Source organism: Lepisma saccharinum, chromosome 4 (genome assembly GCF_977018435.1).
Source record: "Lepisma saccharinum chromosome 4, izLepSacc3.1, whole genome shotgun sequence".
Classification (NCBI taxonomy): Eukaryota; Metazoa; Arthropoda; class Insecta; order Zygentoma; family Lepismatidae; genus Lepisma; species Lepisma saccharinum.
Window position 1 is genome coordinate 15,003,845 of NC_139232.1, and position 13,995 is coordinate 15,017,839.

Below are 13,995 nucleotides of genomic sequence, written 5' to 3' on the forward strand. Positions count from 1 at the left end.
TTACTTACCATGCCAAGGTTCTTTCTCTTCAAAGCCAGTAAAAGGTAAAATTTTCGTATCCGCAAAACGTATTTCTTCAATTTTACAGGAGAAAGTACTTACCGAACTGACTTTCCGTACACTTTAGAAAGGTCGTGGAAGTGTTTTTTCCCATCAGTTAATTTATTTCGCCGGTAAATCATGTATTTTTGAAGATTAATGTCTCTCCAATGCACAAAAGCTGTTGCCTCTATGAACTTCCACTACGTGAATCAAATGTTGCGTGCGTTCGATGATGGAACCCCCGGTCAGTGTTTCCAACCAGACCGTAGTTTTCCAAGAACCTAACCGAACCTAACCTAACCTTGCCGTGCATGGTTCGTGGGGCTATTTATGAATGGTTCGTGGGGCTATTCGTGCATGGTTCGTGCGGCTATTTATGAATGGTTCGTGGGGCTATCCGTGAATGGTTCGTGGGGCTATCCGTGCATGGTTCGTGGGGCTATTTATGAATGGTTCGTGGGGTTATCCGTGAATGGTTCGTGGGACTATCCGTGCATGATTCGTGGGGCTATCCGTACATGATTCGTGGGGCTATTTATGAATCGTTCGTGGGGCTATCCGTGAATAGTTCGTGGGGCTATCCGTGCATGGTTCGTGGGGCTATCTGTGCATGGTTCGTGGGGTTTTTGAACCTGAAAAAAATACAAAATCAGTAACGCGTGGCCGCGCCCATACAGCACAACATGGTTTCAGATACGTTAGCAACACATAAGTCGTGAAACATTGTAACATTGCGGCAATGTTGCAGAACATTACAAAAATGTTTCGGGTAAGTTTCAGTAATGTGGAAATGTCCGCGAACATAACACAACATTGATAATGTTACAGAAACATGTAAATGTAACATTACCGACATTACAGAGACATTTCCATTAGGTTGCATAATATGTCAGTTACATTACTGCAATGGTATTTTACATTGTGGTTATATTGCATGTATTCATGGATGGCATATTTGAGGGGGGGTTATTGGGGTTAAGCCCCTTCAAAAATTATTACAATATTAGCTTGTAAATCATTTCCTGAAAATACAATTCACAGGATTTTACTTAGAAAACTAGGTTTAGGCAAGATATCTAAATGTATTTATTTTACCTCTCATGAATTGACCACATATCTTAATTGTAGCAATTAATATAAGGGGAGAAAAACTGCATAAAAGTACTGGATATTAATTCATTAATATCAATTAACAGATAGAGCTAAAAAAAAAAAAGAAACTCAAATGAAAATGAAATATTGACAACTAAATCACTAAATTCTAAAATAACATCAAATTTGTATAAAATAGTGTTTTACATGCTATAATAAAACTCTCTCTGGTTTGTAACACCATGTCATGAAGAAGATTGGATTTGAGTGATGTTATCAGCATCATGCTCCAGTCACTATCCATCCCCTTTACCAATTGATGAGAGGCTGGCAGGAAGTAAAACATTTTGCAGAATCATGGTCATCTGATAATTCGATTCTGTCTGCATTTCTCAGGGATAACAGGGATAATGTTCAACTTTCATGGTTTTTCAACCTACACAGTGGTCAAACTATCAGTATTACACAGGAATATTCCAAATTAGATTTCAAATGTTACAAATTGAGTATGTGGTTTTAAAGTATATAACTTCCATATACTAAAAATTACCATGTTTAAATTCTGGTATATTCTGGTGTAACATATTGCTGTTTTGTAATATTCCTGTTAATAACAAAAGAATCAAGACGTGACTTCAGCCTTTCATCTCAAATAAAATAATTAAATAGAACACTTGCATGTTTGTAGTTTATCAAAACCTTGTACGTACCTACTTGAAATTCTTGACAAGTCTGCATTCTAATAATATTAATTGTGAAGTATTATGTATTATTCTATAAACTTGAAATACCTCTGGAGATCATGCAAAGGGTCCTAAAGTAACCTGAATTGGAAGACAATGTCTCTTATACTTACATAACTGGAGAATGGAGACACACATTGACCATGAAAAGAGATTCAGTTAATGAACCAGTAAAAAAATTTAAAAAACTGGGAAAAACTATCTGTTCACAAGAGAAATGCAAAATGGATAAAAGCTAAACTTCAGGAATTTTTGTGCAGTAACATTACAAAAATGAGAAAACGCCAGACAGTTGTTATGATTACTTACGTGAAATTTAAAAGATTTCGTAATTCCGCGTTGCACAATTTAATGGTTCAATCCTATTAATTTCGAAGATCCACTGTCTTCATTCACAAAAGGGTACGGCGTTTGAAGCGGAGATGACTGACGCGGTACCATCTCCGCTTCAAACGCCGTACCCTTTTGTGAATGAAGACAGTGGATCTTCGAAATTAATAGGATTGAACCATTAAATTGTGCAACGTGGAATTACGAAATCTTTTAAATTTCACGTAAGTAATTTTAAACCGCGTTTACCGCAACTACCATGAATTGTTATGATGTTTGGCCGGTTTGAGCCTACACTGTAAGAAATATAAATGAGAGCCTTGTAATCAAGGGGTGTCTAGTTCGATACACAGTGGAGGTACATATCTGTGTATAGTGTGTTTAAAGCAACAATAACAACCAAACAAATATAAATAAAAATACTTTGATACAGTTATGATGCCAGCGAGTGCTCAGGCACAATTCATGTCCAAGGGCTTCCCCGATGGCACAGTGGTAACGTCATTGCCTTGTAATCAAGGATCCCAAGTTTGATATCTGGTGGAGGCACATAGTGGTTCACATCCTACTTTAAACTGTAGGTCAAGTCCCAATTAGACTTACTGTACATAAAGTGAACTTAAAACACCAAATCAACCAACCAACCAAGCAATTCATGTCAGCATTGAAGTTCAAAAATTACACATACATTATGTGGTTATGGTTATTATGAAAAAAATACATTTTTTCATAAAATATATCCTTTATTTTTATTTTTGTTGTTTAAATACACTTTTTTCTGTAGTTCAGAAGAATTCCATTGCAGGTTCTGCAATATACCCTCATGTTGGAGTGGAATAACATTCAGTTCCTTCCTGTAAAGGAAATACGGTCATGTGTAACATCAATTCGGAATTAACATTCTAGTCAGAACTTTCATTTAAAGAAAAATATTTTGCATCAGTAAAATAACAAGCCAGATTCTAGTTCCCATATACCAAATATTCTTAACTTCAATTTTATTTCTAAAATATATTGTGTGTGATAATATCTGCAAAAGAATACCTATGCCACACTAGGGCTTCTAAACAAAGATGACTTTCATCAACAAAAAAGACCAACTTCATCACAGAAAGAATACTCCAGCTGCCTCCATGATGGAGTGGAGTAGTTATCACAACATGCTATGATGCCAAGGGTCCCGGACCGAAGCCTGGCATAGGTATTTGTGAGTGTCCATTCATCAATTTCAGCATCCCCATCTTTGCGATTAGTCAAAAGTGGCAGAAATACAAAGTAAAATAAGCCAATTCAATCAATCAACAATATTGCACAAATTTGGAAGACATTTAATTTGAAAATAAAAACGTTGCACAATGTGAAAAGTGATCAATAAGTTATCGGGAAATTGTGATTTGACCAATGTTTGAAGATGAAATTTTGGCATTCTGGGCTGTGCAACAAGCTACTGCATAACATGCCAAGTTTTCTTGTGAGATGATAGAGTTGCAAAAAATCTAGCTTTTTGAATGAACGGTTTCTTTTTTCGATAAAAAGCAGGCTTTTTTTTAAAGCAAAAACAACAGAAATTTTGGCTTTTTACCAATTGCAGCTAACCTATTTCACTTGAAGTTATTATTAGGAGTTTACAGGTTTGTACTCACATATTTTACAACTAGCTACAAAAATTTTACATGATGCAGCAGCAGCCAAGAGACATATATTGGCCAATCTCAGTGGGCACATATTGCATAGTGGTTCAGCTACAATTTTAATCCTAGCTTACCGAGGAAGAGGGGGAGGGGGTTTGCAGTCCAACCACCTCTTATTTTTTAGATTTTTCAACTGTCTGAAAATAAATTACATGGTTCCCTGGAATGTTCCTAATATTTCTGTATTACTTCTGCTCATAAAAACATAAATGTAATGTAATTAGGAGGCAAAATGCACTTGGGGGACATATCATGCGTCATCTTATTCGAGATACTCATGCCAGTGACAGTGTACAATTAGTTGGTAATGTTGGTAATTATTGTAATAATTATATTTAATAAACAACTGCACTTCTACAAACAAAAAATCATTAATAAAAATCATGGGTTTTGCAAGTTTTAGGGAATGATAAAATATATGTGACACACTCATGTAATAATTGGTTATTATTTTTTATTTGTGATAGTAATTTCTGTAATTATTATAATTAATAAATAACTAGCCATATATAATCAGCAAAGGAAGCAGTGATTCAATAATAAAATGGTTTCAATGTGACACCCCCACTACCATGCGTTGCTTCGGTCTGAATGTTCTTTCTCTATACTTAACAAGATTATTAGCTACTTCATCCAAGATTAAGATTTAGTTTAGCCTGCAAATCAGAGAGAACAATTTGCAAGTACTGTTGTTGGAAAAAGGCCAGATTTTTATATAAGGTACCTTTCATAAAAATAAATGGACCTCTGGAGTGGAATAAATTAAATGCTCTTGCCTTGTAATAAGAAGGGGTCTGAGGTTCAATCCTCAATGGAGGCAGAGTGCTTAGGATCTAATTTCAAACTGTAGGTCCAGTCCCGATCTCTTAAATATTTTTTTGCCATTTGCGGTCAGTCTTATTTGCTTCTGCTTCAGTTTTAATGCCAGTGCATTTCAACAAAAGGTCCGTTGCACCCAGGGGTTGACAACTAATTTAAATCTAATTTCATATTTGACAGCAAGCCTATACATAATTGAACTATGTATTACTTTTGATGATTATGCCATAGTTTATATATTAATATTGAATATTCATTGAGAGTGCATGTTAATTTACACAAACTTTAAAGATCAGAAATGTATTTATGAATGAAATTCTTGGGATCAGGGCATCGACTTTTAAGAAATAAATTTAGTAGGCTGTGATCTCAAAGGTGAGAACCACTGCAACAAGTAGCAAAATTATATCACTAGTTGCTCCGTGTCAAGGTTTAGCCGCCATTTAACCAAATTATACATTATGTACTGGAAAGCCAGAATACAAATGTATTTTACCGAACACAAACTTTAATGTAAAGAGATTTCATACAAGATTCTCAAAAGATAGAGGAGTATATTATTTTTTGCTTCATGTAAATTATCCTATAACAAAATCAAGCATTGAAAATCATATAATACTATTAGGTTACATTAAAAACACACACAAAACTACTCTAGTTATGTGAATATTTTTATACTACATAGATATATTTAACCCTTAGTACGCCGCACGGTCTGACGAAAGTAAGCCCAGTGTCGCCGAGGCTTTGAGCGGGAAATTTGAATTCGTATACATAATGGAGAAAAATCGTAATAACTCTGGCACTATGGGACCAATCTACTTCGGATAACTTTTGTTTTGCAGGCAATACATCGGTGCATGCAACCATGTAAAATTTGGATGCCCCAACCGTAATGGGGTTACGGGCGGGGGCTGCATCCCCCGAATTTCAATGAAAAAACATAAAAATGTGGAGTTTGCCCCCTCTTCTCCAGCTACTTTGGGGAGAAAACCGGAACTTTTGCTTTTTTTTCTCAAAGAATAGACCTTCCGCAACAGAATGAAACTTGATTCATGTTCGTGGGTGCAATACAATTTGAATAATAAGGCAAAACTTAAAACTCGATCGAATTTTAGCCAATTTGCATATTATTCATAAAATTGTTATAACTGACACCATGGGACCAATCTACTTCGGATAACTTTTGTTTTGCAGGCAGAAGATCAGTGCATGCAACCATGTAAAATTTGGATGCCCCAACCATGGGGTGGGGGGGGGGGTTACGGGCGGGGGCTGCATCCCCCGAATTTCAATGAAAAAATAATAAAAATGTGTACTTTGCCCCCTCTTCTCCAGCTACTTTGGGGAGAAAACCCGAACTTTTGCTTTTTTCGTTCGTACTTGCATCTGGTGTAGCTACTGTGAATCTTTCTTCCCTGTTGACTCGGCTCTTTGTGTCTGTCAACTGAAGAGCGAACACGTGTTTGGGTGAGCCCAAACACGTGACATATTCCGAGAAAGGAGGGGGGGGGGGGAATTTGAAATTTTCGAAACAAGATTGCAAAACAAGTTCCCGAACGAACTGTCAGTGTTTCAACCTCAATATACACATATAAGTGTGGCAAACCCTCGATAATTGTATCTAAAGCTGTTTGTAACATATGTGTTACAGCGGCTACAAGGGACATACTTTTTTTGTAACATATGTGTTACGGCGGCGAACTAAGGGTTAATAAGCCTACCGAAATATGAAGATTACACTCTGAAAGAGCAGCCCATTCAAAAAAAGCCAGCTTTTTTGAAAACATTTTTTATATCTAGCTACAAATTTCATATTGTAAATTGTATTTTATATTTAGAAATGAGTGCCCATTTTACAGTAGGGAGATATACGAAAACCATGCAAAAGGAAAAGTACTGCCAACTCCTGCATTTTCATTGATTTGAGCCACTTTTGTGAAAAAGCTCAACCAAAAATAGCTACGGAGAAAAAAAACTTGTTTTTTCCCCAAAAAAGCCAGTTTTTCTGACCACTTCCAACTCTATGAGATTATAAAACAAACATGGAATGACAGTTATTCTATACATTTATATCAAAACTTTTACGGCAATTCCTTCAGTCAAGCATCTCAAACTCACTATGCCACATCTAAGGGAAGGGATAGATGTGCCAAAATGAGACTTCTTTTTCTAATGTCTGTGATTTAAGAATACAATAGGCTCAATTTTGGAAAGGGAGAAAATAAATTAATTATGAGCTCTGTATGTTTGTACAATTTCTCAAAGAACCAAAACCATTCTTGGAAAAAATTCTGCATCTCACATAAAAAATGATAACACAAACACTTTATTACCTCCCTACTGGCATAGTGGTAACGTCGTTGCCTTGTAATTAAGGGGTCCCAGGTTCAATTTCCGGTGGAGGCACCTAGCAGTTCGGTTTCCACTTTAAACTGTAGGTCTAGACCCAATTAGCTTATCTGTGCATAAAGTGAACCTAAACAAAAAAACACTTCAAACCGCAATGAACACTTTCTTATGCTGTGCGAAAGTCACACAAAAGGACAAACAGGAATATATGTCTGCTATGTAATTTAACCAACATTTGCAAGGCTGATTTCGAAAATAAATTTGCATTTCATTGTTTCTGGATTCTGAGTTTGAAGTGGAAAATGTTAGATGGGGATGTTTGATAGAGCCTTGGGGTTAGTTTGGGGATACTCATGTAGTTTAACATGGTGACAGTGAGACAACTAGGGTGGAGGGGTGCTTGCGAAAATGTTTTTTTTCTATGAATTTTTATGCTTGCCATATGGAGGGAAAAAGTTTCACCAAGTTTTCTTGCTATATATGCCTTTAGCAAGCTGTCTGGTGGGAGGAACAATGGCTGATGGGAGCAATGGCAGATATCTATATCTTGCTGATGCCAATGTTCTCACTGTAAATCAAGGAGAATGTGATGGTAGATTACACTTTAAAACTAGCACAACCACAAGCCCGGCAAATATCTAATTCGTAGTTAGGTTTCTGTAACTGCAGTGTAAATATGTTAATCTGAATCAGTGTATTGCTTTTCATGACTTTCGAGAGTAAAAAAAATGCAAATTATTCCAGTTTCCATTACATCATTATAACTTACTTGTTTTGTTTGTTGTTTCTGAGTTTGACCCGCACACGCCACTTCTGCCATATTAGACACCTCTTGCTCTAGCATTTGGCCAGTGTTGGTGAACAGATCCTAAAAGAAGAAATTTTATGAATTAAATCAGTAGTAATTTATTTCTATTTAAATTGGATTCCTAATGTGGATGAGTACTCAAATAAATTACTTATGAATTAACATGTGAAATTCTCGGTAGTGCATAGAAGACAAATTGCAGAAACAATAATGCAACCTTGGACATTGGGTATATTCTACCCCAGCCCGAACACAACCATTACATGCAACAGTCAACAGTCAGTAATGAACTGACAGGATTATTTTGATGGGTGACTGATAGTGGAATTAATGTAGAGTATAAAAAGGGTAGTGGTGGAACCTACCCCACATGCAAGGTTGGAGTTAATGTTTCATTTCCCCCATAACATTGCAATTGAACATTCATTCCCCCCCAACCGTGGGACCATTATTACCATTACAGCAAATTACTTTTCCCCCACAATTTAATAATGGAAAATTATTCATCCTTGTAGCATTTTAAAATAATAGGATTCAATTGTCTGGAATGGCACAGCAGCATTTATCAATCGTAGCACACTTTTGATGGACTTTCAATTCATCCAGCACTAAAATTGTTGCTTGAGAATAATAAATATATTAGGTGTATTTTTTTTAATTATTTTTTTATAAGAGGCATGTTCCTGGCTATGATGTTTATATAACTACATATTAACCATTCAGTACCACGAAGGTCCACCTAACTAGCAGACTCACATTTTCATTTGGTTGACAACCCCCAACCCCTCTCATACAAAAATTCCTGGGTGAACCTATGCATGCACATATGTTTAAAACAAATAAAACTGATTGAATTTTTTTGATATTCTCCTCTCCTCGATTGCTGACCTTCCTTGGAACAATTTGGTTTGATTTTAACCACATGCCTATGTATGCAGGGCATCTTAAGCCTCACCAGAAAATAAGTCATACCTCCATCCTCAAAAGACTGGAGAAAAAAAATGAGTAGAGAACATACTTTTGCTCTCAAAATGTAGATCACAAAATTTAAAAACAGTACTGCCAGATACAATGAAAGGAAAACATGCATTCTCTGCTTACAAGTGATGAGCCTAACTGAGTAACTTAACGACTGGTGCAAGTAAATAATAAATAAAATTAGAAATTAAGTTTTGATTAATGGTGAAAATATTGGAAAAGCTGACTAAATATCTAGTGATATGGTCATTCCAAATTTTCAGAGTGGTGCTTACTTAACCCATGCACATAACTGCCTAACCTAACAAGCAGCATGGAAACTAATAATACAACACAATCTCTTATGAATTAGTGTGTATCTCGTAACAAACATTCCTCATATTACAATGAATAATGAGACCAGATTCAATAATAATAATAATAATAATAAAAGCATTAGCTTCATCACCTGGCACAGTTGGTCACTGTAATAGGAACGACTGAAGATGACCGGACCCTTCTCCGATTTTCTTCATATGTGGCATACTCACTAATTGAGGCCTTGTAATCACGAATCTGAAGTTAAAAGTTGTCGGAAATGTCTAGAAATTGCAAAATAAGTGAAAATAAGGAGTTAGTTTTCGGAATGGAAACAGTCTATTTTCGCAAAATTTTTTGTTGCACAAGCAAATATATATATATTCCTGATACTACTACGACATGAAATTTTAACTATGTTTGCCTTACCTAACCACACATCAATGGTTCGTTGGGCTAGCGTCAATGGTTCGCAAATATTTTGCAATTTCTAGACATTTCCGACAAATTTTTATCTTCAGATTCATCATTAGCAGGCCCCAATTAGTAAGTATGCCAAATATGAAGAAAATCTGAGAGGGGTCCGGTCATCTTCAGTCATACCCTGTAATAATATACATGTAACCAGTCACAGCACTGTGACACTACTGCAAGTCATGGCATGCTGTATCTTTTAGAGGGCTATGGTAGCCAGTACCATGTCTGTTTTGTCTATAATTGTATACTTAAATGTAAACAGAATTTTGATTAAGAGTGTCATGTACATTTTGTGTTATCAACGGCTAATTTTATTATTGCCACCAAAGGAGCTGAAGTAACAAGAATCGAGATTCAAAAATAATTTACAATTTTACTTCGTGCATGTTGTAGATCCCATCCATATTTTAAAACAAAGTCTGATTGCATAAGTTTGCAAGAATGTGACAATTATATTTTTGCAAGCAATGTAATCAAAAATAGAGTTGGGAAAAACAGCTTGGAGACATGTGCGAACATGTAACAAAAAATATTTTTGGGCCATTTATACAGTATGCGTAAACCTGACCTGCCTAACCTACTGACGTATGCATCCAATAGGTGAAATAACCTAAACTTGACTTACCTATACTATTCACATATTTATTCCTGCTATAAATAGGATGCACACATGAGTAGGTTAGGCAGCTCAGGTTTATGCCTACAAAAGGGCAAAAAAGGTTTTTGTTACATGTCAGCACATATCTCGAAGCAGGCATAGCTGTTGCTACCTACTCATCTAGCCAGTGTGTAAAATTCAAAAAACTGCATGACAATGGTGCTGCCCTCAATTTACACATTGTAACTATATCGCAGAATGAATTAGTTGAAACGTGAATATTTTTAGATAGAGGCTGGGAAGGTAACAACTTATATGGTACAAGGTATTCTACACCTCTTCACTATACACACGAAAGATAGAAAATTTTCTTTTCCAAGAATAGGGTAAGTTTTGTGCAAAATTAGGGGGGGAGGTATAATGTAAATGCAAAAGGTGTATATTTAGGCCACAGCTTCTTCAACAGGTGATGAGAATAGCATATGGAATTGCTATCACAACAGCCCTAAACCTGGCCTGCCTAACCTAACAAATGCATTTAGGAATGTAATAGCCCTTCACACCTACATTGCGGGCATTGTAAAGTATTTACGGAAGAATTTTAATGCTTCAAATTTGAGCTGCCTAACCTAACAATGAAAGCATTTTGGTCTGTAATAATTATTCATACCAACGTCAAGTGACATTAGCAGCAGCAGCAGTCCACAACGGAACACTTTCCAGTATTCTTCCATGTTATTTTATTTGTGCGCGCTGGAAATGTTCGGTAAGACTGCAGAATATGGGCTGCTTAGGAGGAACGTGATTCATAATTTTTTTGGTAACGTTTTGTAGTTAGTAATCGGGGAAAGTAAGTTTTAAGGTGCGGAAAAAAAAATTCTTTAAAAAAACCAGAAAAATGTGTCCAGGTTGGGCGGTATTGAAATCGTAGCAACGAAGGAAAAGGCATATTCCTGCACAAATCTAGCGAAAGTAAAAAATGCCTATGTTGTTAGGTAGCTAGGTTTAGTTCACTTAGCCTAAATAATAATTAGTCATTGTATTTATGCTAATGAAACCTAACCTAACAGGCCTAACCTAACCTTGTAGGCATTCCTCGAAGAAATAATGAAAGAAACTGTGCGTAAACAATATGGACACGAACGAATGGAGAAATGCATTGCTTTTAGTAGCAGGAAAAACATTTTTTATTGTATTTATGCTATTGGAACCCAACCTTGTAAGCATTCCTCGTATGAAATAATGAAAGAAACTGTGCGTCTGTGGGTGGAATCCGGAGCGACAAATCAACTCGAATGCCGCGAAACGAAGGGTCTCACTTATCGCACAACACTTGAGCGCGTAAACAATATGGACACGAACAAATGGAGAAATGCATTGCTTTTAGTAGCAGGAAAAACATTTTTTACGCGCAATAATATAATAGAAATCGTAAAAGGAACACCGGAAAATGGAAGTAGAAGGTACGTACTTTCAGGGGATATAAATTTTGTTTGTCTATTTAGAGGAAAAAAGCCGCCCATGTTCTGCAGTGAGACCAAATGTTCACTTGTCCCTCTGTACCCCAAAAGAAAGTGAAATATCTTGCATTGTTTATGAAGATTTTCTTGTTTATGAACGTTTTCAGTTGATTTTAGCTTTCGGAAATGTGTTATTGTGAAGCAAAGTACGTTTGTTTCCTTAGCATGTTACTTTACTGTGAAGCAGAACAGCCCGAAGACTTCACACAAGTGAATATAGCACCCAAAACGACTTTCCACAAAAGCAGCTATAATTTTATGTAGTTAGGTTAGGATTGTTAGGTTTGGTACTGATAGTCATTTTCGGCGTGTTCTTTCGCTATTTTACTGTACATACAAACAATGTTTACCAACAAAAAGTGGCGAAAATACTTAGAAATTGAAGATTTTATCTTACGTGTGCCATTCTATGGTATCAAATATATCCGTTATTTGAGCTTTCCTAAAGCTGGAACCACTTTTGCATTACATAAAACATTGAAAGCTGTCGATTAAAAAAAAATTTACGTAATTCTCGAGGGGTACAATGGGTAAACGGTCCCGCGATAGTCAGCCACGCTCGGCAAAATGATAACAAACTCTACATCCTTGATTACGTTGCACGTAGAAATAGGAATTACACGGTACGTAAGTAATTCTGTTTTGTTCTGTATATATATATATAATATATGTATGTTCACACACCCTACTTTAATTTCACAATAAAAGTAACATACTTTTCGCACTTTGTTTCCAATCATGGAGGAAGCAGAATTAATTATAGTAGCCTATATTTAACTTATTTCATGTTGTGAATTCTGTATTTTCGTCGTAAAAAAGACTACTGTTAAAAAAGTAAATATTAATACACTTACCTCTGCCTTTACAAAGACGATTGTTCCATGAAACAAAGCTCAAACCACGCTACTCATCTGTATTTGGTTTCGTCGGTGCGCAGTGGATGATGGGAAGCAAAGCAACGAGTCGGCTATCGCACGTAACTACGTTGAAAGATCCCTGTGTAAGATGTAACGAGCGCAAAATATGAAAGCACCACGCAGACAGGGAAACACTGAAGTATGTTATGTAAATGAGACTTCGTAACCTTTCAGAAACATGATTCTGACTTCGTGTGCTGTATGGGCGGTGGCTCAGTCGGTAACGCGTCTGACTACCATGCTAAAGGTCCCGGGTTCGATCCCCGGCCGGTTCAAATCCGGGAACTTTTCTAACGTTGGAAGCGGCCCCGGCGCCCACAAAGCGTCGAATAACATGGGTACCTGGGGGAAACCCTGGGGGGTAAAGGCGGTCAGGGGCGTGATGCTGATCACATCACCCCCACTCACGACCGGATCAAGAAAGTGTGGGGCGTTACCCCCACACCACCTATACGCCTTCATGGCGTGGTGCTATGCACAGGGGAGCACTTTACCTTTTTTTTACCAGTAACGCGAAAGTAGGTATTTTTCGATGAAGAAGGTTGCAAAACTGCATATCCACTGATCATGGACAACGCTAGTCAAGATTTCTCCCCCATATTGCGTGTAACATAAGTGAAAACGAACAAACAAGAATTACTCGATATGTCGAAAATTGAGATTATTTGCGTGAAAAAAAAGAAATGGCACCTTCCTGAATCCTTAGGAATGCAGAATACGTAAGTAGCAATGTGAAAAGAAGAAAATAAAGGAATTTCAGAGGTTTGACGGTTACTGAAATTTTACCCAGTAAAATGTACACTTATGCTCCAAGTGTACCCAAATAAGACAGAACGTTACAGTCAAAGCGAAGCACATACATTCACACCGTAAGTCCCGCCGGGTTGACAAGCACAATGCAAATGGCTGACTCATGCGCAGAGCATATTGCGTGTTGACGTAGAAGGCGCTGTGGACAAAGTAAGTATATATATAGTGGCTGTGGATGCAGTCGGCTACCTGGAAATGTCCTTGGCAAGATCGAATGTTCCTTAGTGGCGAAGAAGTTGTATTTTTAATTTAGAAGGGCAGAAGTTAAACTGCAAATTACAAACTTATTATTAAGTCTAAAAGTCATTACATTTTCTCATCAGTGATTGTGTAAAAAGAGGTACAAAATACTGATCAAATTTCTAGCTTTAAGTGATTTGTAGTAACCAAATAATAATAATCCTGTGCTGCCTCTATGAATAAAAAAATCTTTGATGTCTTTAGAGTGTAATTTCCTCAATCTAGAGCGAATTGATGAAGGGGAATGGTGGCTAAAGCATGCAAGGGTTAGAGATGAACTA

The 13,995-nt window shown here is 36.6% G+C and overlaps 1 long non-coding RNA gene across 1 annotated transcript; it reads right to left on the reverse strand.

The window, feature by feature from the left end:
• Positions 1–2,949: 2,949 nt before the first annotated feature.
• On the reverse strand, positions 2,950–12,676 carry LOC145987101 (uncharacterized). The gene is made up of 3 exons (XR_014441618.1): positions 12,602–12,676; positions 7,839–7,937; positions 2,950–3,061 (listed from the first exon to the last, which is right to left on the reverse strand). It is a non-coding gene; the product is annotated as an uncharacterized LOC145987101 (long non-coding RNA).
• Positions 12,677–13,995: the final 1,319 nt, after the last annotated feature.